At 32.8% G+C, this 26,513-nt stretch overlaps 1 protein-coding gene across 2 annotated transcripts in view; it reads left to right on the forward strand.

Moving 5' to 3' along the window:
* Positions 1 to 26,513, forward strand: part of LOC148275854 (uncharacterized) — a 75,083-nt gene that overhangs the window by 21,707 nt on the left and 26,863 nt on the right. The window lies entirely within an intron of this gene.

Here is a 26,513-nt window from a genome sequence, read left to right on the forward strand (position 1 = left end):
GATTCTTTCCTTAAATTCTTTATAATTTCTACCAATTTGTTTTTTTTTATTGGATTTTTGGTTACACCAAAATAATAAAAAATTCAATATATTAAAAAAAATATATCCATACATAAGTACACCCCTTTGTTAGTGAGACTACCGGAGTTTGACGTTTGAAAAAAGAATGCCATATTTGAAAAAATATTTTATGTTTTGGAATTCAACCATAAACAAGTACTTACTTAAATTCAATATTTTTTTATATTGTCAATTAATCACAAACAAGTACTTCTAAAACGAAAGTTGAGTTTTACCATAGTTTAATTATTAATGAATTCGGTTTAACTATCGTTCTACTATAAATGCGTTGTTTTACCCGCGTTTTTAGTTGAGTGAAATATAACCACTGTTTTTTAATTCTAAATCTTAAAAATTGAATTTTATGTTTTGTTCATTTTTACACATTGTTACACTGTGGAATGTGACTTTGCAAACGTCAAAAAGGCGAACAAATTAAGCCACGGGCAACGTGGCATATTTAAACGAAATCAAATAATAACATCGGTCAACAGAATCTTAAAATAATAATAAAGACATTTTCATATGATAAAAACCGATAAACAAACAATATTTTAATATCTTATTTGAAAACAAGAATGATAAGAAAAATTAAAAGACAACAAAAATACGGTAATCCAACAAGCTCTGAAATGTTATAATGTAGGCATGATATATTCATAAAATTAAGAATAGTCCAGAAGGAGCGTAAAATTATATTTGAATACATCGGACTGTGTCCAAAAAACCCTCCACTTTGCCCCCGATTTCGCCGCACGCATGCGCGAAGTCGCCGCGTAATGTCAGATCGCGAAAAATATAATCAAAACTCATTTGTGTTAATAAATGTTGGATAATAAAAAATTAAAAAAATACTATTTTTGATTTCTCTAAATTTTTATTTTACTCGGGGAAATATTGATTGTCACAGCAGAGTAGATAATTAAAGGGTGATTTAATAAGAGTTATTTAATTAATGAATTTTGAACTTAAAAAATAAAACAAAATTAATTTTGACTGCCACGAAATTGAACGGCCGAGGTTTGGTGGAAAAATACTGTCAAATCATTTTTTAAATGTTTTCGTTTTTTTGACGATTAAGTAAAAAAATTCATCGTCGAACGAACTTTCCGATTTAGATTGCTTAAGCATTGATAAGCATAGTCCATTCCGTGTTCGGGAATAAAACAATACTGAGAGACGTGAGTAAATAAATATAACCGGTAAACGTCAAAAAATGACACCATCTTCATTATTCTACTATTAACGTTTTGCTCGCCAACATTGGCGGGTTGAATTTAAACTAACGTTTAAAGAGTTTTACTATCCACCTTTAGTTACTATAGATGAAACAACTCTTTTTTTTCTATTTTGGACTATTACTACAGATTTTTTACTATTACTAACGATCATACAGCCGGGCCTTAGCCAATCGGATAACGAGGTATTGCACACTTTTTTGGGTTTTGCTTTGGGAAACAGCAAATCATACAATGAAGAATCGAAAATATTGAAATGTCAAATGTCACTTAGTATATAGTTGATCGAAAAATTTAAAATCGAAAAAACGTTTGCTGAACCAGCTAATGGCAGGCAAGCCAATGTATGGGCAGAACAACGTCTGTCGGGTCCGCTAGTATAATATAAATGTCCTAATATCAACTTAAATGTAATCATTATTAAACTACATATAAATCATCAGTATAACGCGTCGAAGCGCCTTCCATACAAAAAATAGCGCGTAAAGACGCGGGCCTGTGTACGCGCTTTACGCGTCGAGATCAAGTATTCTGAACGATTTTAGGTTTCGTACGCTCGGAGACATCCGTTAGAATCGAGATGAAACACTAGAATACGGTGAATCATTAAAATCAACGAAACGACAACGGTTTAAATGAGAATTGTTTTTGACGTTTATAATAGCGCAATTGCGTATTACTTTTTTGTCAAACTTAGTTTGTTGTAATATCGTTCCATAATCTATCTATTTATATAATTATTATTCCAAAAATGATTTATTACGTCTGTCATGTACGGACCCGTTTCACACGTAACGCGCCAATCCACTCAGTCAGGTAAAATTAGGGTGGATGGATACTTGTTTAATATTTTCTTCTTTGGTTTTATTATTTAGTTTCTACTCAAGGTAGAAAATTTTGGTAAAAGAAATCGAGTGCAGATTGATAAATGAAATTATAATAATTTAAAAAATATATCATCCTACCCTATTGAAACTGATACCAGAAATTGCGTTTTTCTGAGGCAATGGTGTCTAAAATGACACATCGTATTTATTTATTTATTATGGATAACTTATACAGCGCCATTTTCGTAATAAAATACCTCAAGGGCGCTTTACATGTTGATTCTATTGTTAAGTTAATTTAATTGAAGCTTTTAAATTTGTAATTTAATTAAATTAATTAAATTTTGTTGTCACGTGCTACGGATTTATTAAAATGATTTAGAGAACAAGTGGGTTTTAAGTTTTTTCGGTACGTTTTTATGATTAATTTTTGACATAATAAAATAAATAAAACAACTATGTTTTTGACCACTAATTTTTATTTTTCACCTACCGGTTTCAAAGCAAACAAGCTTCTTTGTCAAGGTTAACGTAACTAATGAATTGATTAATTTTTATTTTATTTCTATTGTGTTCACTAAATACTACACGTGGATTCAATAAATCAAGTGGTTTTTTTTCTTTCGCGGGTGGTAATTTGATATCCTTATTTTCGAAGTAAGCCAGGAGAGGACTAAAAGAAATATTGTTTATTTGGTTATTAATTATTGTTTTCTTATTATGAATAGCTTTTTTAATTTCTAAGATTTCTAAGTTGTCTAATTTTAATATTTTATTTTCAACATGAAGTACTTTTAATCCAGTGTCTTTATTGAACTTATGATTATTTTCTATCAGATGATTTGCGAATTCAGAAAAATTATTATTATTTAAGCATCTTAAGTGTTATTTTACTCTAATATTTCTAATTATTTGAAACCGGTCGGTGAAAAATAAAAATTAGTGGTTAAAAACAAAGTTGTTTTATTTATTTTATTATAACGAATAACCACAAAGTTAGTGCTTCAAATATAAACTTGAAATTTTTTACATGTTTTTTTAAAATTATTATTATAGGAACAATGTTTTGAGTACGTCCAAATGTTTCTAGACAGGCTGGATTTACTCCCTTGTTGAATTAACTAACTGGTAATATTAAAAGTATAAAAATTGGAAAATTGTTTTCAGGCGTTGCCTAGTAGGTGAATTGGTTCAGCTGGATGAATCTCACCCATATGATAAATGTTTCAGTTTTTTTACTTCTTAAAATTCAACAGATGGAAAATTTAAGGAAATGGGGAAGTTTAAACATAGGCAGAATGGTGAATGTTACACAGAGTGTAAAGTGGCCACTTAGTTTATTATTTTATTTATTTGACTTTTTGTACATAATGTTAATTGTACATTGGCGGGCTCATTGCCAAATGGTAATTCTTCCAACTAACCAATAAAATAAAAGTTTTATTTTTATAAATTAAGTCAAAACATATTCAGTAGAAAATAAAGATAAAAAAAGCCAAAGATGTATAAAAATATAAATAAATGTATTTGTGTATAAATTACCTGAAATCAATACTATTACTCAATGGGAAGAAAGAACAAAAGAGGAAAGAGGAAAGGAGGAGAGATTAAGAAAGAGAAAGGAGATGTTTATTCAGACGTGATTTAAACAGAGACACTGTAATGACATATTTAATGGTGAATGGGAGATGATTCCACAGTCGAGCGGCATGGACACTATATAAGACAGAGAAGAAAGAGGAATGAGAGCGCTTTGAGAGTTAGAACGAAGAGGTAAACCATGAACTGATAAGCGTTGACGGAGGTATATAGGAGCGTTAGGACTATGAAGTACATTGAACAGAAGTGAGAGGGAGTGATAGTCTCTCTGCTGTCTAATTTTGAATCATTTCAAAAGCAGCCTAAACTTCCATATTTCCCTTTAAAAAAACGTTTTCCGTCTCTGTTGCCACAAATTCAGAATGGTTTTAGGTTTTATCTTTTCTAAAAATTGGATAAAATTTCGAGGCGTACTTAGAACTGCCGTAGCAATATCTAGCGGCGTAGAAAAGGTTAATGTTCTGTTTGTTATATTTATAGGTGTTATGCCCTGGCAGGAGTCGAACCGATAACAGTGATGCTGTGTCGCCTAATGCGTTGCCGATAAGCCGCGCAATCTTTGCACACTAACCACATTACCTAATCACAAATTGGCATTCCTTTCATTTTCTCACTTACCATCGTTCAATGTCTCGTTGATCGCCGAGCGCCGGTTAGAGCCGGGAGTTCCAGTTAAACCAGCGCGCGGTTACGTTTGACTAATCCCTCTCGAGTTTAACTAACCCCAAGTTTATTGGCTGTGTTATCATTAAGGTATTTATTGGTTCAGATGTATTATGGATAAGTCTGCCATAATTTACGTCAGCCATTATTCTCCTAAGATGGTTAAGAACTCAAGAAACATAATTGCACTAAGTAAATTAATTTGCTAACCTGTATTTTTTTATAATTGAGTCAAATGTGGTAAATACAATTGATCTATGGTCATGAAAAAACGTTAGAAAAAACTATTCAAAATAACTATTTGTAAAATTAACCAAAACCTATTAATATAAGCAACGAAAAAATCCCAAAGAGGGTATTAAAAGCAAACTCAGAAATCTCTATTGAAGGATTTACTGAGATATTTGCGAATAACTTTGAAAAAGGAATTATGAGATTTCTAATTCTGCTCCACTAACTCAATAAAGAATGCCAAGATTACGGGGTCAAGTAATATAATTGAAATCTATTTTTGCAAGGTTTAGAGACGGTTTTGAATGACGCTATTATTTAGGTAGGAAGGTTTTTATCTATGGTTTATTTTGGCATCAATAACTAATTTTCCGTTTTTGGTGGAGATTTCTAAGTTTGCTTTTAATATATGATCGAAAATGTTTATTTAAAATATTTATATATATATATATTTTCCCAAGCGATATTAATGGCTCAGGTCCGAAATTGTTGTTTTTGAGAAAAGTATTTATTTTTCACTTTTTTTTTGCACCGCAGCAGGCCACAAGGCCCAATTTCAGTGTTGAATTACAATACAGAACTCCCAGGCTTAAAAATCACATTTTTAACATTTTTGTGTTCTCACCGGGAATCAAGCCTGGAACCTTCCGTGTGTGAGTCAAGCGTCTTGACTACAACACCACAGAGGCCGCCGTATGCAGTATGCAGAAAAGCTCCTTAAAATATATATGTCGTTTTTGTAGCCTTATAAGGCAACATCTGTTGCAGTAGAGAGCGAAAATATTTTTAAAATGGGGATATGGAAGTCTAGGCATTTACAAGGCTTATGACCTGTTATTAGCTGGTTTAAGTGGCCACTTTACACACTGTGTAACATTCACCATTTTGCCTATGTTTGAACATCATAGTTCTTTCATTCTTCCATTTGTTGATTTTAGTGAAGTTAAAGAGCTGAAACCTTTATTGTTGTGAAGAGATTTTTCTGACTGAATTATTTCACATACTAGGCAACGCCTGAAAACCATTTTCCAATTTTTAAACTTCTTCTTGGACCAGTTGCTTTTATTTTAATATTTAAGTTTGTTTTTTTTTTTTTAAAAAAGAAATATTTGCGTTCTTATGATTTACCCAAATATTTAATTTTGAGGGCCATTTTCAACGAGTTGTAAATAACTCACTATTAGAAAATGGAATCAAGTTGGGGTATAGTGGGATTCGAACCACAGACCTTTGGTCCGTGAGTCCGAGACACTAGCCACACGACCACAACCAGATCAATTTTTTTAAAATGTTTGTAGACAAAATACTAGATTTCACCCCATCGGGAGTCATTAAGATTAACAAATTACAACAGGGGAGATTTCAACTCTTATTTTCACTAAAATCAACAAACTGAATAAATATGGATGCTCAAATATAGGCTCAATGGTGAATGTTACACAGTGTGTAAAGTAACCAGCCAATGACAGGTCAGCCATGTAAATGCCTAGACTTCCATATCCCCTTCTTTAAGGTATTCTCCAACCCTTTTTATATATTGTTATAAATATTGTTGAATCTTATTCTTTTTTTTATTTTAACAGTGAAAACTTGATATTACATCGATGGGGTTAATAAATCAGGTATTTTTATCATTCCTTGATAAAGAAGCTTGGGTAGCTTTTAAACAGGTCTGTAGAAAAATTGTTGAAACCCTGTCATATTCAAAACTACAATGATCAGTATGAGCAAGAAGACATATTGGCACATTAAAATATTTTTTTAGAACGAATAAAATTTAAAAATATAAAATATTAAAAAAACAAATGGTTGCTAACTTATGCAGGGGAGAAACGAGGAGGGGTGAGTCTGACACGCCCTTTAACCGCGCGGCCGAATTTTATTTTTACAAATTTTCTTCGTTCTATTTTTTTTTTTTAATATTCTAATATGTCTTTTTGCCCATACTGATCATCGTGGTTTCGGATGTGACAGGGTTTAAAGACACTCTGTATTTATTTGATGATATTTTAACAGTTTCTTTTGGGATATCTGTGTTTGAAACGGGAATTATTTTACGAACAGCAGCAAGGGATGTCAGTGTGCGACTTTGATTAGTGTGTAGTAATTTCTTTTAAATCCAAAAGTGACCTTCTCAATGTCAAATTTTTGTTTTATAGTTGTGAGGCCTTAATGACTCCGTGATGGAACTCATCCAACAGTAAATATAATGACCAAAATTGCCTAATTTACGTAATCATTAATTAGGTTGATGGCAGTCTCGGAAGTGCTAGAATATGACCCGTAAGAAGATAATAATGGCTTAAGATTATATTGTATATTTGGATGATATTTGGAGCGTCATTTTTGTGAAAATTCGCCTCCAGGGGCCTTAATAATTTTATACGTAAACTTACATTCTAACTAAGCTAACATAACATATTATTAACAAAGTACAACAGGGATGGAGAATACCTTAAATTAGAAAATATGGAAGCCTTGGCATTTACAGGGCTTATAAACTCTCATTGGCTGGTTTGAGTGGCCACTTTACACACTGTGTAAATTTCATTTTGCCTGTGTTCAAACATCCATATTTCTTCAATTCTTCCATCTGTTGATTTTAGTAAAGTTAAAGAGCTGAAACCTTTATTGTTGTGAAGAGATTCATCTGACTGAATTATTTCACATACTAGGCAACGCCTGAAAACAATTTTCCAATTTAAAACTTCTTCTTGGACCAGTTGGTTTCATTACAATATTTGAGTTTGTCCAAATGTTCGAAGACGAAAGACTGGATTTCACCCCCCCGGGAGTCATTAAGATTAACAAATTACAACAGGGATGGAGAATACCTCTTGTAATTTGTTAATCCTAATGACTCCCGAGGGGGTGAAATCCAGTCTTTTGTCTACGAACATTAGGATAAACTCAAATATTGTAATTACATACATATTATATTTTATGATATTTTCATTGAGGGTGTGGTAAACGAAAGAACTGAGATCTGAATTGACTGGGACTGTCGATGATTCGCAAGTGTAAAGGCAATTGGTTGCAGGCAGAGGGGCTGATCTTCGAACCTACTGCAGCTTCAGATTTCGACAAGTTTTCCTCTGCCTGAATCAGATGCTGATCTAAGAGAAGGTGTTCTTTAACATGTATTTTCCCTAATACAGAGGTCCGATAGGTATATTGGGTCTATTTCGTGGAAGGATCTAAATACTGTCCAGCAAAGCTTGTATTTTATTATCTCTGCAGTTTTAAACCAGTGCAAATCTCAAAGATCAAATATTTGCATTACGCAATATGACAGAATAGTTTTTGGCGAAAAACCAGAAGCTTTTTTGCGCTTTTGTTGATTTGCAAAAAGCATTTGATCGAGTTGATAGGAAAAAAATATGGATCTTTCTATCGGAGTATGGAGTGAGTGACAACCTTGTCCGCGCTATTGCTTCTTTGTACAAATATAGTGTAGCGTGTGTAAGGGTAAATGGGTCATTAACTTCCTGGTTTGACATCCCTAAAGAAGTCAAACAGGGATGTGTAATGTCACCGTGGTTATTCAACATATACATGGATAAATGTATGAAAGAATTGAAAGGGTATGGATGTGGGAGCGAAAATGAGTAATCTAATTGTCAGTTGCCTTCTGTACGCCGATGACGCAGTCCTCCTAGCTGACAGCGAAGAGGAACTGCAATCCTTGGTTACAAAGGTTTACAAAGTGTGCAAGGAGAGTGATTTGCTAATGAATGTGCAAAAGTCGAACGTCATGGTCTTTGAAAGAAATGTAACTATGACTGAATGTAAGATTGTAGTAAATGGAGATAGTTTGAAACAGGTCGAAGAATTTGTATATCTGGGTAGTATGTTTACTAGAGATGGAAATATGGACAAGGATATTGAAAGGAGGGTTAGTGCCGGTAACAGAGTTAATGGTGCCTTAAAGTCTGTCGCAGCAAATAAGTGTCTATCGCAAGAGGCTAAATTAGCAGTTCATAATGGAGTTCTGGTACCAACCCTAATGTATGGAAGCGAAGCATGGAGTTGGAAAAAAAGGGACGAAAGTAGACTGAATGCTGTTGAAATGCGATCCCTCAGGCGAATGTGCGGAAAAACAATGTATGATAGGTGCCCTAATGTCGAAATTAGAGCAGAATGCAAGGCTGAGTTAAGCATTATCGACAAAATTAAGAAAGGTCTTTTGCGATGGTTCGGTCATGTGGAGCGAATGAATGATGAAAGAACGGCTAAAAAGATTTATGATGCGAATGTGTCTGGTTGTAGAAGTCGAGGAAGGCCGAGAAAGACATGGCATGATCAAGTACAACAAATTCTTGAAAGTGGTCATGTGAAAAGTCGGAATAATCGACGTGCGTGCATGAGAAGATGTATGAATGTGAAGGAAGCAAAGGAAGTGTGCCAGGACAGAGTGGTGTGGCGTTCTATCCTCTCTGCCTACCCCTCCGGAGAAATGGCGTGATGGTTAGTTAGTTAGTTAGTTAAATCTCAAAGATGTTGGAGACGTGGGAAGATTTTTATACTTCCGCAATAGGCCTGTTTATTACAGTTATTCGTAATTATGTGCGAGTAGGTCCTAATTATTAATGATACATGATGTGAATTACTAACATGAAATTTATTTTTCATCGATTTTAGAATGTAAGAATAATTCAAACTAAAACGTTTTAGAGTTGAAACAGAACGTATTCGCTGAGAGCTGTCGGGCATGAAAAAAATAACAAATGGTCGGACGTTCTTCGTTTTACAATATTTGATAGCACCCTCTGTTGGCCGGTACTGCGTTCCGTGTGATGTTCAGTTACATAAGCATTTCTTATATTTTTTATTTTTTTGTAATGTAGGCAAACATGAATGTATTCATTTATAAAAAGTAAAAATAAAGGTTGTCCTGTATTGAGTTGGAATACAACAAAATAGAAATTAAAATAGATATTTCGATATTTTCAATACAAAATTTTGTGACTTCAAAAAACAACTTTTTGAAACACTGTAAAATAAAACATTTGTCAATGTGTAATAAGTTTATGTTCCTTTAATTGTGTTTAATTTATTATAATATCAAAATTTTAAATTGGTCAACTTTATTATGAAAATCCCTCTCCCCCACTCCTCCACTCTATTTCCTCATCCCTTAACCTTCTTAAGAGATTTTATTTCTCATGTCTTATATAATTCGGCGGCCTTCGTGGTGTAGTGGTCAAGACGCTTGACTCACGCACGGAAGGTTCCGGGTTCGATTCCCGGTGAGAACACAAAAATTAAAAATGTGATTTTTCTCAAGCCTGGTTGTTCTGTAATGTAATTCACCACTGTAATTGGGCCTCCTGGTCTGTTGTAGAGCAAAAAAAAAATTTTATATATTTTTCTCTTTACTGTGTAAAATGTTCTCTCATTATATTTGTGAAAAACTTTTACTGGATGCATGTACTATTTTTTATATTTTGTATTCTTATATTGTATATAGATTCTCTTCGGACATCTATCTCCCTTTGTTAACCATGGAGTTGATACAGTGCTTTATTTATTTAGTTTTTTATTGCTTAGTTCTTGGCATGAACACTTGACAAACTTACTACTATGCTCTATTTTTTATAAATTTATTGATATCATTCTAACTTTGCTAGAATTCCACTCGTCCATGCGCTTTGTAGCTGCACGATGATTGGTAATCTAGCTTTCATATACCAACTTAAAAATACCTAAATTTTATAAATGGGGTCTAGAATTCCAATCGTCTATGCGCTTAGTAGCTGCAAGACGTGTTGTAATCTTACTCCTTTTTATTATTCATATTATTTTTTTAGTATCATTAATACACTAAATTTATTTGTCAATTTTGAAAATGTGTAAATGGGGGCTAAATTTCTAACTGTCTATGCGCTCTGTAGCTGCAAGACGTCCTGTAATCTAGCTCCTATCTGTTATAATTTTTTATTGATCTTAATTGAAAACGAGGAACTAGAATCCCAACCGTCCATGCGCTCTGTAGCTGCAAGACGTACTGGGATATTTATTAATTGTACAGCGCCCTTGAGGTGATTTTCACAAAAATGGCGCTAAATAAATTATCCAACTATATATATATATATAACAACTGTTGTTTTTCCTTAATAAATAAAAATAAAATAAAATAAAAGCATGCATATTATTAAAGAATACTACAAACAAAAATGCTTTCCCTCTCCGTTGCTTATTTTCCAATCTCATCGAGTGAAATCCAGCGTGGTCTGCAAACATTTGGACATACTCAAAATATTGTTATTTCCGATGGTGATTTAGTCGACTGTTTTCTGGTACAGGGGTCCTCGCAAAGAAAATTTCGAAGAACAAAGTCTTTAATGGTCTCATTGATATTCGGATCACTTGTCGTCACTGCATTTGATACCGATGGTCGACCTACACAATCCTCGAAAGCCCTCGACTCCGCGTCTGTGCTGGAAACTCCAGCCGGCGTGAAAGAAATTGTCGCGGAGTTGTCGGTTTTTTCGACGGTGTCGTTTTTGCCAAACGGTGATAAGCAAAAAACTGCGTCCTCAAATACCATTGAAGACCATCGTAATCGCATAAATGCCCGTCAAATGTGATCGGAATGGGATATAATTGATGGGTAATTAATCTGAATTGCGCGGTTTTAAATCGTAAGAGCAAATTGTTCGTACAGTCAGTTACAAGAAAATTTTACAAATCAGTGTTTTTTTTTAATTAAAAAAAAAACATTTTAAGATTTCACAGATTTAGAAATATTTTTGAGAAGGAAATATGTTGGTCAAGGCAATTACGTGGCCCGTTACTGTTATTTGCTAGTTTAAGTGGTCACTTTAACTTTTCTGCATATGTTTAAACATCCATATTTCTTCAGTTATTCATGTCTTCTTCATCTCTGTCAAAATATGTCAATCTTGATATATTCCTAAGGGAAGAAATCCAGTTCTTTTCTACAAAAGTTTGCACAAACTGAAAATATTGTCGATCAAACCAGCTGGTCCGATATAAATTAAAAAAGATATTTTCAGGCTTTGTCTAGTAGAAATACAGGTTAAATAAGTAAGTGAGATGAATCTCACCTTCATCAATAAAGGGTCCACCTCTTCAACTTGTGTTTATAACAAAAAAAATATTTTGAGATTTTCCAAATTTGGCAAAATAACTGGCTTCAACCACCTGGGGAGGAAATAAGATTTAATTAAATTTTTCAATTTATTTATTTCAAATTACACATTTATTAGCTTTACTGATTATGGGTTTTTAAGTTGAGCCCGTGTCAACCCTTTGACTCCTGGTCATAGATTTAATAGAATTTTTGAATGTTTCACTTTTGAAACTCTCTATAACGACAAGGGGGTTTAATCCAGTCGTTTACAATAATTTAAACAAAATTTAAACATGATTAATACAATACATTTTATTATTGTATGCCAATTCTATCAATTGTCCTGTCATTAGGATGCATTTTTAGATGCACTGCCATTCTCCCGGTGCAGTTTATAGCCCAAACGTTGCCATAATATTGATTTGCAATAACTACGCCATACTTGGGTGTTAAATTGATATCATTTTAGTATTCAAAGGTCATCGACTGACTTTGGATCGCAAGGATCTGTCTGGCGGACGTCTAGCTTCCAAAGGACTTTGGATTTAAATATTGGTATTCAAGAAAGAAAATATGCATTTATTTTTATTACTGCATTGTTGACCGACGAAGTGTATATCAAAATAAATTACATAGCATATTTGCAAGCTGATTAAAAAATATATGCACTAGGCACGCGCTTAATTTTTTGACATCCATAATAATTATAACGGTGGAATTGCATACATATTTATTTATTTATAGCTAGCTGCACCCGGCAGTGCTTTGCTTTTGCTAGATTAAAGTATATATTTATTTATTCATTTTGATTGGGTAAACGAAAAGTATGTAAAAAATATTGACGATTCTTTTGTTTATTCGCGTAGGACACTCGTGTACACATCAAAAAATTGTTTATACCTAAGATAATAGTTTCAATTTACTTTCACAGTGTACAGCCTTAACCCGAAAAATTTCGTTAATGATCCTCGTTTCGTTACAGGCAAAAATAATTTTATTTTATTTACTTATATAATTTTGAATTCTCTATTCTACTCTCTGTTTTGTAAAAATACATTGAACTACTTAATAAATACAGCAGTCTCAAAGATGTCGCGAAAGCGATGAAACCGGTCACCGAATATTCTAAATTTGTGGATTAAAGTATCACTCGTCTTTTATTTCTATAATAAATTTTAAAAAATAATTGTGAGATAATGCTTCTCTGACTGAACGGAGAATGCTTAGTTAACAGTATCAAGTAGTATAATTGAAATCTGTTTTAGCCAGATTTAGAGACGGATATGAATTACGCTATTTACTAGTAGTTTTATGTTATTTTGGTTCAGTTTGTTGCACACATATAACTGTTGGAATTGGCTTAGGCCGTATATATAATAAATAAATAATTGATTAAAAATATTCGAAGCCTTATTGATGTTGAGATTCACGGAAACTATTTTTACCTAGTAATATTAATATTGTTCTGGAGAGGACATTTCGTCCTTCGAATGTTTATGAGGACGACCGCGCGGCGGCGCTAGTATCTCTAAAGAATTATAAAATTTATTCCCAGTGCTGTCAAAATACGGGCATCGCATTTTTTTCGGATCTTTGGCGTTTATTCATTGAAAATAGACAAAACATAAGTAGATTCCACCAACTATGCAAAATTATTTTTTTTACCAGTGGATTTTTACAGTGTTATTACGGAGAAGGAAGAATTATTAATATACTATTTAAACATCATTTAAATAAAGCATTGAATTAGCTATATTGAAATATTATCGATTTGATTATTGATTAATGGTATGTCATATTATTTATGTTCAAAGCATTAACTTTATGGTCAAAAAATTTAATTGATGTTAAATCGACTTTTATGTTTACCGGTTTTGAGACGTACCCGTCTCTTCGTTAGGACACACGTCTATACACTACCATGCAGATACTGCTTTACACTTTCATCTTTTTGCCACCACCGTAGTATATATAGATTTTTCGAAAAAAAATCACATATATATATATATATATACAAACACCACAGTCTCCTAATATGCGATAAAAAATTTGGTTCGTAATATTCAGTGGTGTGTTGGAGAAATGGTAGGTTGGAGGGTTGGGAAGGGGAGGTGCTAAGAAATTAAAAGTTACACAATTAGTTAATTTTTAAATTAAAAAGTGGGAAATATTAAACGATATTGAATTGTTTGTTAGGGAAATATTATTTTTCTAAGTTATTTAAATGTAAAATACCTGCATGCATTTAATTTAAGTCCTATGCGTAGTGAGAGTCCTGACGCAATGACAGGTTTGTATCGAAACCGGGAGACATAAATATTTGGTAAATGGTTTTTTTTTTTTTTTTTAATGGGAGTTGCTTTATTATTTACCTTTCTTATAATATACAAGGTTTATATTTCAAAAGTGGATTTTTCTGCAATTAAATATCTTAAAATTGATCTAAACTATTGGGATCAGGAGGGATATATTAATGTGGGCTAACAAGGAACTTCTCAGCATTTGCTCACGTGGAGAGGAAACCACTTAAAACTCTTCAGGAGAAGCCGGCCTGTTGGCAGTAGTCAACAGGCCTTCCGTTCCACTAGAGGAGTGTTTGGCATTTTGTTCCCTACTTTGGTTTATTTTACCAATTTCCTGCGCTATATTTATCATGTATGATACTACCTCTCGTGTGAGTTCTTTATTACCTATCACCGATGGGATGTCGCATAGATCTTCACCCAGGCCTCTGCATCGCGCCTCCAGCTGTTGTCTTTGAAAGCTGAAAAAGGGGCAATGCATCAACAGGTGAGGGACATCTTGAGGAGTTTCATCGTCGCATGGGCAGCTGTCGATCTCTGAGAGCTTGAAGCGATGCAGGTAGTTCATGAAGCCACCATGACCCGTAAGCATCTGGGTGAGCTCGTAGCCAGCATTTTGCATTTTTCTGAAATCATAGGCATGAAAAATTGTAGGGAAAAACATTTTAGTTACACTTCCGGTTGTCTCACTCAAATAGCGATCGTTCCAGAGTTGAAGGGTCCTGCTTAATAAAATTGGTAAATGGTTATATACGGTTATTTATGTACATCAGTATATATACAACTGTTTTAGAACATTGTTAATAAAATTTGATTTTTAATTTGTTGGGATTATCATTATTTCGTAAATGTGGAAACATCTATATATTTTTAAAATCCCATCTGTTGATCAATGTAATATTTTTTTGCAGACTTCCGCGTCAAAGCAAGTTGTAATTTCGGTGAACCTGCTCAGAAATATTTGTTTATTTATCGGCATTTGTCGCTAATTGTCGCCACTTGACGTCGCCTGTTTATGTCAAGTCGCGGCAAAAAGCGTTCGCCGCCTCCTCAGACGACGCTCCGTGTCTCGAATATCGATCTTCGGTCGACACTCAATCAGACCGACTCTATAATATATTATGTTACGGCAGTACACATTTTTAAAGGCTGGTGGTTATGTAGGCCCAAAAAAAGGCACCCCTCGAAATAAAAAAATATTTTGAAGTCTATTTTTATTTATTTATATTTTCATACGAATACACATTTAACAAAAAAATCTATTCCTTACTCTGTGAGTTGGGATTTAACATAGTGAAAAATTAAATGCGGAATATTACTTAGGAATACCAAAAATAAAAATTATTACACAAACATACATTTTAATAAACATCTAAACAACACGCTTAATATTACTATATAAAAAATTATGCAATGTCTTGCAGCAGTCTCCTGCAATAATAATAATAATAATCAATTAAAATATTACAACAGAGATGAAGAACATTTAAGAGAAGGTAGTATGGAAGTCTAGGCATCTACAGGGCTTATGACCTGTCAATGGCTGGTTTAAGTGGCCACTTTACACACTGTGTAACATTCACCATTCTGCCTATATTTGAACATCCATATTTCTTCAATTCTTTCATCTGTTGATGTTTGTGAAGTTAAAGAGCTGAAACCTTTATTTATCTTAAATGTTCTTCATCTCCGTTGTAATATTTTAATATAAACAGCTCCCCAGGGAGTTGAATCCAGTCCTTGTCTACAAAAATTTGGACAAACTCAAAGTATTGTTGATAATAATAATCAATGTTTATTAATAAAAATAACAATAACTTTATCTACTACATAAACACTTAGGTAATAGATTTCTCTGGATCATGTCTAGTCTGCCTAACTAGTTACAACCTGTTTTAAGGCAGACATTTTTATGCAAAAATAAACAATAACATTACTACCTACTTGTTAAAATACTAAACAGTTATACAATATTCATTTATTATTTCCGATTTTTCTCGACCTAAATCCAGTGACCAATTTTTTTACAAATTTGTTAAATTGAATCCGGGTCATGGTTTTGCAATCTTTGGGTAACATATTAAAAATTTTGGGGCCCCGAAACCTGAAATTTCTTTGCCCGAATTCAGAGTTTGCGATAGACCCCATGACCCATCCTCTAGTTTGACTTCTGGTAGTGTGGGAGTGTTCTTTTTGTGATTTGATAGAATAATTTACTTGCACAAAAATTATTATTGTAAAAATATATAATTGTCTTATATCTAAGATCTCGAATTCCTCAAATAACTTGACGCTGGGGTACCTGAAGGGCTTTTTAAAAATTGTCTCTTCTATTAGGCAAAATCCAAGCTTGTACACTTCTTCAGAAAATTGCTTTTGATTCGAACTTAATATGTTCATTGAAAACTTTTGAGGCCACAAAAGATAAATTAATAAATAATTAAAATGACAGAAAAAGCTCGTACGAGCATTCTGCTGGGATCTCAGTTTGAAGGTTTTTTTCTGTGTCCAGGCGGGTGAAGAATTCAGTCCGTTGGACGTGAAATGTCGATTTTGAAGATTGTCAATATTTCATTGTTCCTAGACTGGCACCTGGGATGCTATTCTGAACCACTCTCGCGGCACGATAAAACAGTTTTTCTCATGTATTTTGTATGCAAATACGCGAGATAATACGGCCGCGAGAGGGTTTGGAATACCACCCCTGAAGTGTGTACCAAATGATACCTTACCTTCGTGTGATAAATCGCCGTGAACAACGTCGTAGAAGAACGACGGGTAAGAGAAAAATGCGACATCGGCTTTCTTTTAATATTTAATGTTGAAAACGCTATGTAGAGGCTATATATTCCAGGTTTGAAAACAAATAAATATACATAACAGACTACAACAGAGATAAAGAACTTTTAGAGAAGGCAATATAGAAGTCCAGGCATCTACAGGGCTTATGATCTGCCATTGGCTGGTTTAAGTGGCCATTTTATACACTGTGTAACATTAACATTATTTACTCAAGTATTAAGTTATTTACTTTTGAATTTATCAAATTGTGTTGTATAATTGGATGTAATTATGCCGTTGATGTTGATGATGTTGCCGCGTAATGTTGCACGATGGGAAAAAATATAATCATAACACAAATGTAAATTTTATTGTGCGCGGGGAAATATTGATTGACACAATAAGGTAGATAAGTAAAGGGTCATTTAATAAGAGTAATTGAATTAATGAACGTTGAACTTAAAATATAAAACAAATTTTATTTTACATATAACGGATATTTTAATATCATGTTAAATAATATTTGATGTTTTAAAGATAATGTCGGTCAAATGTCTACGATAAAGTTGTTTAATCCGAGATCCAATTTTCATTAGTTCTCTCATTAGATGAGCAAAGTAGGGTAAAAAAATTTACTACCCTGGTAACACTAACGAAATGTTCATTTTGATTTCCTCGACAATCTGACAGATGGAAAAATAATTCAATTTTTAAGTAATGTATTTGCTACTTATACATTTATTTGCTAATTACACATGACATGTGATTGCATCCTGTTTCTTTAAGATCCTAGCAGTATTTCTACACTTTTAAAGGACACAACACGGCATAGTTGAATTCAAATCAGGAGTTGCGTACTGAGCGACGTCTGCAAAGAAACTAATGGGTCAAAACGTAAACCTACTCATTTATGAGTAGTTGAGTCGCCTCCTGTTTGATGCTCGTATGCGGTTTCTGGACTATTCTTAATTCTATGTCTTAATCCCTTTTTAGGACATCTAGAACGAAGTGGTATTTAAATTCGAGTTATTTATTTACTAATATTTCATATTTATAATAAGTTTTATTACAAGCTTACGTATCGTAATAAAGTATTCTGGTATATCAATCTCCCACTCAGCTTTTTTAAAGTGAGTTGAGTTGAGCCGGGTTGTGGTCCTGTGGCTAGTGTCTCGGACTCACGGCTCAAATATTCTTGGTTCGAATCCCACATTACCCCAACTTGATTCCTATGTTCTAAAAGTGAGTTATTTACAACTCGTTGAATATGGCCCTCAAAATGAAATATTTGAGTGAATCATAAGAACGCAAATATTTCATTAAAAAAAAAAAAAAAATACAACAGGTTTATTTTTTTAAAAGAGTACATATTTTTTTAAGTATAAATTTTATATTTGAAGCACTGAATTCGCAAACCGTAGAAAAAAGTCATAACTTTAATAGACACTGGATTAAAAGTACTTCATGTTGAAAATAAAATATTAAAATTAGACAACTTAGAAATTAAAAAAGCTATTCATAATAAGAAAAAAATAATGAATAACCAAATAAACGATATTTATTTTAGTCCACTCCTGTCTAGCTTCGAAAATATTAGTATCAAATAACATCCCTTTTAGGGAAAAAAAGACTTGATTTCTTGGCTCCACGTGTAAACACGGAAAAAAAATAGGAAAGAATTTTTAAGTTACGTTAACCTCGACGAAGAAGCTCGTTTGCTTTGAAACCGGTCAGTGGAAAAAAAAGTGGTTAAAAACGAAGTTGTTTTATTAATTTTATATTTTATTAGGTTTGCAAGACGCAAATCAACTCAAAATCAGTGTCCTAAAACATTTTAAAAGGGAGACGCCATAATGAAATACTTTATCGTTCGTGGACTTGAACGTAAAACGTTATACTGACCACCTTACCGTCAATGTAACGCTACAACGCTATCAAATATATATTTTTAAAAATTTATTTATTTATTTAACGAATTTACGGACAATGTCCAATTTAAACTAATTTTACAACGAAAAACAATATTAATACAGTAACAAATAATAAAAGCAATACAACTAGGAAAAGCAATACATTTGACAAGTCAATACATTGGACAGGCATTATGGAATCCAGATTGATTCTACAAATATACAGTCAATTTCTTAGGAATATTTCTTCAGTCTATTTGTAAAACTACTCAATTTACAATCAAAATAATTTACACCTTGATAAAAATGTACAAATCTAATCATTCTGGGTAGAGGCGCATGGAAACCATAATTAGTCTTATGATGACCGAGGAACAGAATTTCATTATTTCTTAGTCTACGTGAAGGACCATTAAGAGGTATTTGTTGGAGAATAGTCGGGACATCAAATAAACGATTAAGTATTTTAAATATGCAAATTAAATCTGCATTAAGTCGACGTTGTGAGAGACTGGATATATTCAGGAAAAGTTCCATGTCGGTTAGTTATAGTGATCTCTTGTGATTTGTAGTTTGTACGCAATTTTTCCTATAAATTTATGCTGAACTGATTCGATGCGATGTATTTATTATATATACGGCCTAAGCCAATTACAACAGTTACATGAAGAAACATAAATGCAAGAAACTGAACAAAAAGAACATAAAACTATTTAGCAAAGACAAACAAGTGCAAAACAATAATTGTATACAATATATTAAAAAAACGAAAGACCTAAAACTTTGAGCTAAACCATGCCAATCCAACTTCATCCCACACTGTTTAGTCGCGAAGAGATCTACGAAAAGCCGGAAGGTCTATCCCAAAAAATTCCAAGTCGTGTGATGAATTGACTAATCTACACATTCTGGACATTGGGGCATAAAAACTAAAGTTGCTCTTAGAAGATTTTATAAATAGCAGATTTTGACTTCTGGTGACACGGTTGGGAACATGAAAAGAAATTGATTGCAACAGAGATGGGACATCACTTAAAGCATTAAGTATTTTGAAAATGCATATAAGGTCCATCTCAGTTCTACGTCTCTCCAATGAAGACAGATTAAGAGATTGCTCTATTTCAAAATAAGAATAATTACTCCTTTGTAATCCGAGCAACCATGCCACTTTTCTTAAAAAACGGTGTTGGACAGACTTGATATGGTCAATATGAGTCCTGTAGAAGGAGACCAAATAGGAAAAGCGTATTCTAGATGGGTTCGAACTAGTGAACCATAAAGAGTTTTGATGGTATTAATATTTTTGAAGTCCGCCGTCACTCTATTGATAAAACCGAGAAGTTTGAGAGATTTGTTTACAATATTATCAATGTGTTCACGATAGGAGAGTTTACTATCTAAAGTAATGCCAAGATCCTTTATTGACGAAACCATTGAAAGGGAAGTAACATATGAAGGAGAAGATATTACGGAGGCGTATTCAGGAATGGGACGAAAAAAATATGTTAAAAAGCAGACGCTACACTGAAATATTTCGTCGTTCGTGGACTAGCTCGTAAAGCGTTATTCTGACCACCTTACCGTCAATGTAAAGAAAACGATCAAGCCCAATCGGGTGCAGATATATGATAAAACCTGCGGTAAAAACATTCGTCATTAAAACGCCACAAAATCGTCATTGAAACTAGCGACTTCTCGGAATTCGCTTCTCTGCACCCATTAAAATATAATTTTACTTTCCCGGTAGTACCAGTATCAAAAATTCAGTAAATTCTTCCGCATAAAGTGGCCGCCGAGTGGCGACACCGGCAACTGGCAACACCGACTCTGTTCCGGCAACATTTTTATCTTTTCGCGGAACATTCTTTCTCGAAATTCAAATTCAAACGCAGTTCTCGCAACGAAAGCGGATTTTCAAATACAAACGCGTTGGGCGTTCTTTCTCGTTATTTTGATTTACGTTCCCAGTACTCGATACTGTCATAAAAAGGCAGTCAAGAGAAAACGCTTTTAAATACACAAGATAATACGGCCGCGAGAGCATTTGAAATACCAGACCAATAGCTCAATCACAAATAACTATCGACGTGCTAATAAACTACGTGATAACAATTTCTCACCATGGTTGTTTGTCGTATTCGCGATCACAATAGAACATCCGTGAACACTTAATATTAAATGTCAAAATATTTACGTTTCGCGACGTATAATCCTGCTGCGCAATCACATATTTGAATCTCACCGGTGTAAATATGGAAAATATTGCATTAGATACTCCTTACTATTTTGCAAATGCAATATATTGTATTATGTTTTATAGTAAACGGCGATTTTTCGCCATTGAACTGTATTTATTTACGAGGAAAACAAAAAACAAACCGACACGATCGTTGACTTAGAGATTACACACGCGTTGACTGATGACTGCGAGACTATCACTCCCTCTCATTTCTGTTCAATGTACTTCATAGTCCTAATGCTCCTATATACCTGCGTGAAAAATTTCAACGCTTATCAGTTCATGATTTATCTCTTCGTTCTAATTCTCAAGGCACTTTCTTAATACCCATCCACAATTCCTCTTTCTTCTCTAACTCATATAGTGTCCATGCGGCTCGACTGTGGAATCATCTCCCATCCACCATCAAAGATGTTACTACATTATCTCTGTTTTAATTACGTCTGAAGAAACATCTCCTTTCTCTTCCTTAATCTCTCCTCCTTTCCCTTTTCCTCTTTTTTCCTTTTCCCATTGAGTAATAGTTTTGATTTAAGGTAATTTATAAACAAATACGTTTATTTCTATTTTTATATATCTTTAGCTTTTTAATCTTTTTTTTCTAATGAATATGTTCTGAGTTTTATTTTATTTGTTGGTTGGAAGAAATTGCCATTTGGCAACAAGCCCGCCAATGTAAAAATAACATTATGTACAAAAAGTTAAATAAATAAATAAATAACTTAAGCATGTTCATTATTGTTCATTGTGATTGCTCAAATGCTTAGCATGTTTTTAAGCACGTCGATAGTTATTTGTGATTGAGCAACTGGAGGCGTCTTTATATGTCCAAATGCTTAGCTTAAATATTTTACAACAATATTTTGAATTTCTCCAAATTTTTGTAGACAAGGTCTGGATTGAACTCCCTGGGGAGCTGTTTATATTAACATATTACAACAGAGATGAAGAACATTTAGGAGAAGGTAATATAGAAGAACAAAAATTTGGACAAATTCAAAATATTGTTGATAAATCCACCTGGTCCATGAAGAAGTATAGAAATTGAAAAAATAACATTTTCAGGCGTTGCCTAGTACCTATGTAGGTGAAATAATTCAATTAAATGAATCTCACCCGCATAAATAAAGCTTTCAGCTCTTTAACTTCACAAACATCAACAGATAAAAGATTGAAGGAATATAGATGTTCAAATATAGGCAGAATGGTGAATGTTACATAGTGTGTAAAGTGGCCACTTAAACCAGCCATTGACAGGTCATAAGCCCTGTAGATGCCTAGACTTCTATATTACCTTATCTTAAATGTTCTTCATCTCTGTTGTAATATGTAACTATTTTACGTTAACCGTTGACATCTTAGCCTATCCCGCTAACTCCAAAATATCTAAGAGGATATTTCCTGACCGGAATACAACAGTCGATAATATCGGGGAATAACTAAACGTGACGTCACATTTTAAACCCCCCGCCACTTGAAATGCATCCCCAAAGAACAAAGTTCACTTTCAACACCATTACACGTCTGACAAAAAATACTAAATTACGTTAAATTGTGCGTTTCGGACCGGATACACATCCCTTCTTCAGAACGAGACACCTGGGAGACGCTTCTCGCCAGGTGCGCATAACCAGCGGCCTAACAAAACAATACTTATGTAAAGAAATACCTACCTGGAAGTAATGTCTAGGATTCCTTTATGTTTGAATTATGGCGCGCTTTTCAAATGTGATTGCGTGTTGATTTGGCTAAGTCAATAGGCGGCGCCAGCGAGAGAAGATTGATAATGGCGGTTGTCATTTAAGTGGTGAAAATAGTAGAAAAATAATTTAGTTTGGTAATTATAGACTCTGGTCATCTTTTCCCAGGAATTACTACGGCGAGTACATCAATAAGCAATCGTCCTGGCTGCGAAATGTAAAATTAGCGCAGGACAGATACATATGCTTTCGCTGTAGCGATCGCCAACGTCGGGGGGACTCGGCAAGGCACTAAAAGAAGAAGAATTAAAGAAAGATCGAAAAATAAACTTTAAATGTCGTTTTATAAAACAATAAGTGTATTTGTTATCTAGTTTTTGGTGATAACAAATTAAACTATATGTGTTGCTCTGTTAAACAAAGATTTATACATTATCATAAAGTTATAAACATTACATGTAAACAAAGAAACTACATTTAAATTTTATTTGCCGATCTTTCTTTAATAACCAAACTAAATTGTTTTTCTAATATTTTCACCACTTAAATGACAGCCGCGTCCCGTGCCGAGGGAAATATTTTACAAAATGTGAAACATGCCTTAAATTATTTATTTAACAAAGTTAACATAATTATAATAATTAAAAAACGTAATTTATCTAATAAACCTAATTATCATTAACATAATAAACAATATAAATAAAATAATCATAAAAACATTATCAATTTATATAGACTAATAGATTAAATTTCATAAATAGTACACACATTTTACCTATTTGGCTTGATCCACTCATCGATCCGTGCGCAACCCACCTCCACTATCCATTTCTTAAAAGCAATTTTATACTGTGAGTATTTACTAATTGTCCTTATAGGTAAGGAAAGTAGATTTTACACTTTAACCGAGTAGTAGGCCAATCCTCTTTGACCTAAAGTTGTATTAATTCAATTTTTTTTGCAGCATCAGGGTGGAGTATCTAGTAACTCTTGTATTTGTAACGGAAGGTAGAGAATATTGTTTATGTGCGTAAAGTAACAGAACTTTTCCATAAAGTTGTTTTATCGATTTTACATTAAGATTTCCAAATATGCCGAGGGAGCTAGTAAAATACAGCCAAGTATTATTAATTATTATTTTTCCTTAAAATAATTACATATGAAATTCGAATTTTAAAAAATGTAATCGTGGTTTTGGGAAGTAAAAAAGGTTGAAGACCTCTGCTTTCCACCGTCAAATTACGCGGAATTAGTAAATCTAGATACAAGTGGGTTTCTATGTACAGTTAACAAGTTCTAGGGGAAGTTAGCCTGGCAGGATGGTTTTGTAATTAGTAAAGGAAGACGTTGACGGAAGTGTAAACGCACACATACGTACATACTTTATACGTAATTGTATTGTTGGTTCTAGTGTACTATGAAAATGCATTAAGTCAAAATGAGTCGTTGGTTTTATTAACAATAAATTTGTGCAAATAATTTACATTTTTAATTAAAATTCTGTCAACCTATTGAAATGTAGCCACACTTAGTATTTTTTAGAAAAGCAATAGATTTATTTAAGTTTTATTATTTTGAAACATTTAAGTTTGTAAGTGAAAATTCTTGATGGAAGTTCATTGTAATTTATTATATAAATAAAACACGAGTGATACTTTAATCCACAAATTTGGAATATCCAGTGACCGGTTTCATCGCTTTCGCGACATCTTCGAGACTGGTATCTTTATTAAAAAGTTAAATGTATTTATACAGAACAGAGGTAAGAATACATAATTCAAAGTTATATGTAAGTAAATTAAATAAAGTTATTTTTATCTTAAGGATCATTATCAACAAATTTTCTATGGGTTAACTAATGAATGGATATAATGCTATTTTAATTAGTTTAAGTATTTTATTTTATTTTTGGTGTCTCATCCTTCGTGAGTGTGGTTTTGTAAATAATGATTTCTGAAAAACAAAGCGTAAAAAGTCATTAGTAAAATTATATTACAATGGGTATAAATACATTTAACTTTTTAATAAAGATACCAGTCTCGAAGATGTCGCGAAAGCGATGAAACCGGTCACTGGATATTCCAAATTTGTGGATTAAAGTATCACTCGTGTTTTATTTATATAATAAATTTATTATTTTGTATTGTTTTTTTGATGAATTAATACTTTAACTATATCCTAAATTAACAAATTACAACAGGAATAGATTAAATTTAAGATAAGGTAATATGAAAGTCTAGGCATCTACAGGGCTTGTGACCTGTCATTGGCAGGTTTAAATGGCTACTTTACACACTGTAACATTAAACATTTTGTCGATGTTTAATCATCCACATTTCTTCAGTTCTTCCATCTGTTGACTTTTGTGAAGTAAAAGAGCTTAAGCCTTTATCATACGGGTGAGATTCATCTGACTAGGACGTGAATTACTTCAGTTATCCGGTCATTAAACGGACGGACAGCAACGAAACCTATTTTGAAATATAAAATTGATTAATAAAAAAAATTTAGTCAAAGTAAAAATACAAATTTTGTGTGTAATATCGACTCCGTATTTATTTATTTAACACTTTATGTACGTATTTAAAAAAAAATTAAAGATAAATACCTTAGCTCTTAATATTTAGTCAAATAGAATTTTTAGACCATTTCCCAAAGTCTGAAATAACTTGTGCTGGAAAAATGGAAATCTCGTTGTGGTAGAGTTGAATTTGAACCTTTGGCCTTTGGTCCGTGAGTCCATAATACTATCACAGGACTACAACCCGGTTCGCATTTTTTATTTATTTTTTGTTGCTTTTTTTTACAATATACATAAGAGGTAAAACAAAGTATTAAAAAAAGTATAATTACATAGCAATGAAATACATTCTAACACTAAAAATAGTAAACAAAAAACCCCACAAAGGCATGGCCTGTTTGCGGGTACCTATGCAAAAAATGTTTATAAATTTTTGCTCCTATAATATATTTACAGTTATAATATTTTTGTTTAATATAAGAAAGAGAAAATTAAATATTCTGTACAAGATTATAAAGTATTTTTTTTCTTTTATGGTATTAAAAAGGAAATATTATTTTTTTTTAAATAAAAAATATTCCTTATTACTAAAGGCTACAAAATATATCATAGAAAAAAAGAGTTCATATCTTAAGTTTGAATCCAGGATAGTGCGTGTTTTTTAAAAGCAGGAAAATTTTGAAAGTTTGGGATCAATGAAATATTATCAGTAAATTGAATTAAACATTTTTGGGCCTATAAACTATGCATGTCTCTGTGCTAGCCTCGTTTTACAACGTGGTATTTTTAACACACGATTCCTTCTTTGATTTGAAAAGTGCAATTTTTGTGAAGCATTGTTTTAAGAATAATTAATGGTTTAATACAATTTATATACATATAAGGGCAGGCATATTGCCTTAAGGCAATTTCTTCCTACCTACACAAACCGTTTAGTTTGAGATTATTACAAGTGCATGGACTTATTCTAGGTAATTATGCAGAATCTTATAATTTTATACAAAAATTTAAAACAAAAATTAACTAAAAATTTACACTATAGTATGAAAAGTGGAATGGTGAGGGGTGGGAAGGAAAGACAAAGGAAATGGTATAACTCAAACATTTAGTAAGTGACATTTCAATCTTGATTTCAATGTGAATAAAGAAGGGGCGTCTTTCGAGTTTCACAATCGAGCAGCTACTACTGAGAAAGACGAGACAAGAAAATAAGAGCGTCAAAAGGGCATTAAAAGGGTTCTCTCGTTACTAAAGTGAAGAGATAGTCTATGTTGTGATTGAGGTTGGAAGATCATCTTTCAGATAAACAGGCGAAGTGGGGTTTTTCAAAATATTGTGAAGAAGT

Source organism: Micrasema longulum, unplaced genomic scaffold, assembly GCF_059751315.1.
Source record: "Micrasema longulum isolate JH-2025_06_02 unplaced genomic scaffold, ASM5975131v1 h1tg001331l, whole genome shotgun sequence".
In the NCBI taxonomy this organism is placed as follows: domain Eukaryota; kingdom Metazoa; phylum Arthropoda; class Insecta; order Trichoptera; family Brachycentridae; genus Micrasema; species Micrasema longulum.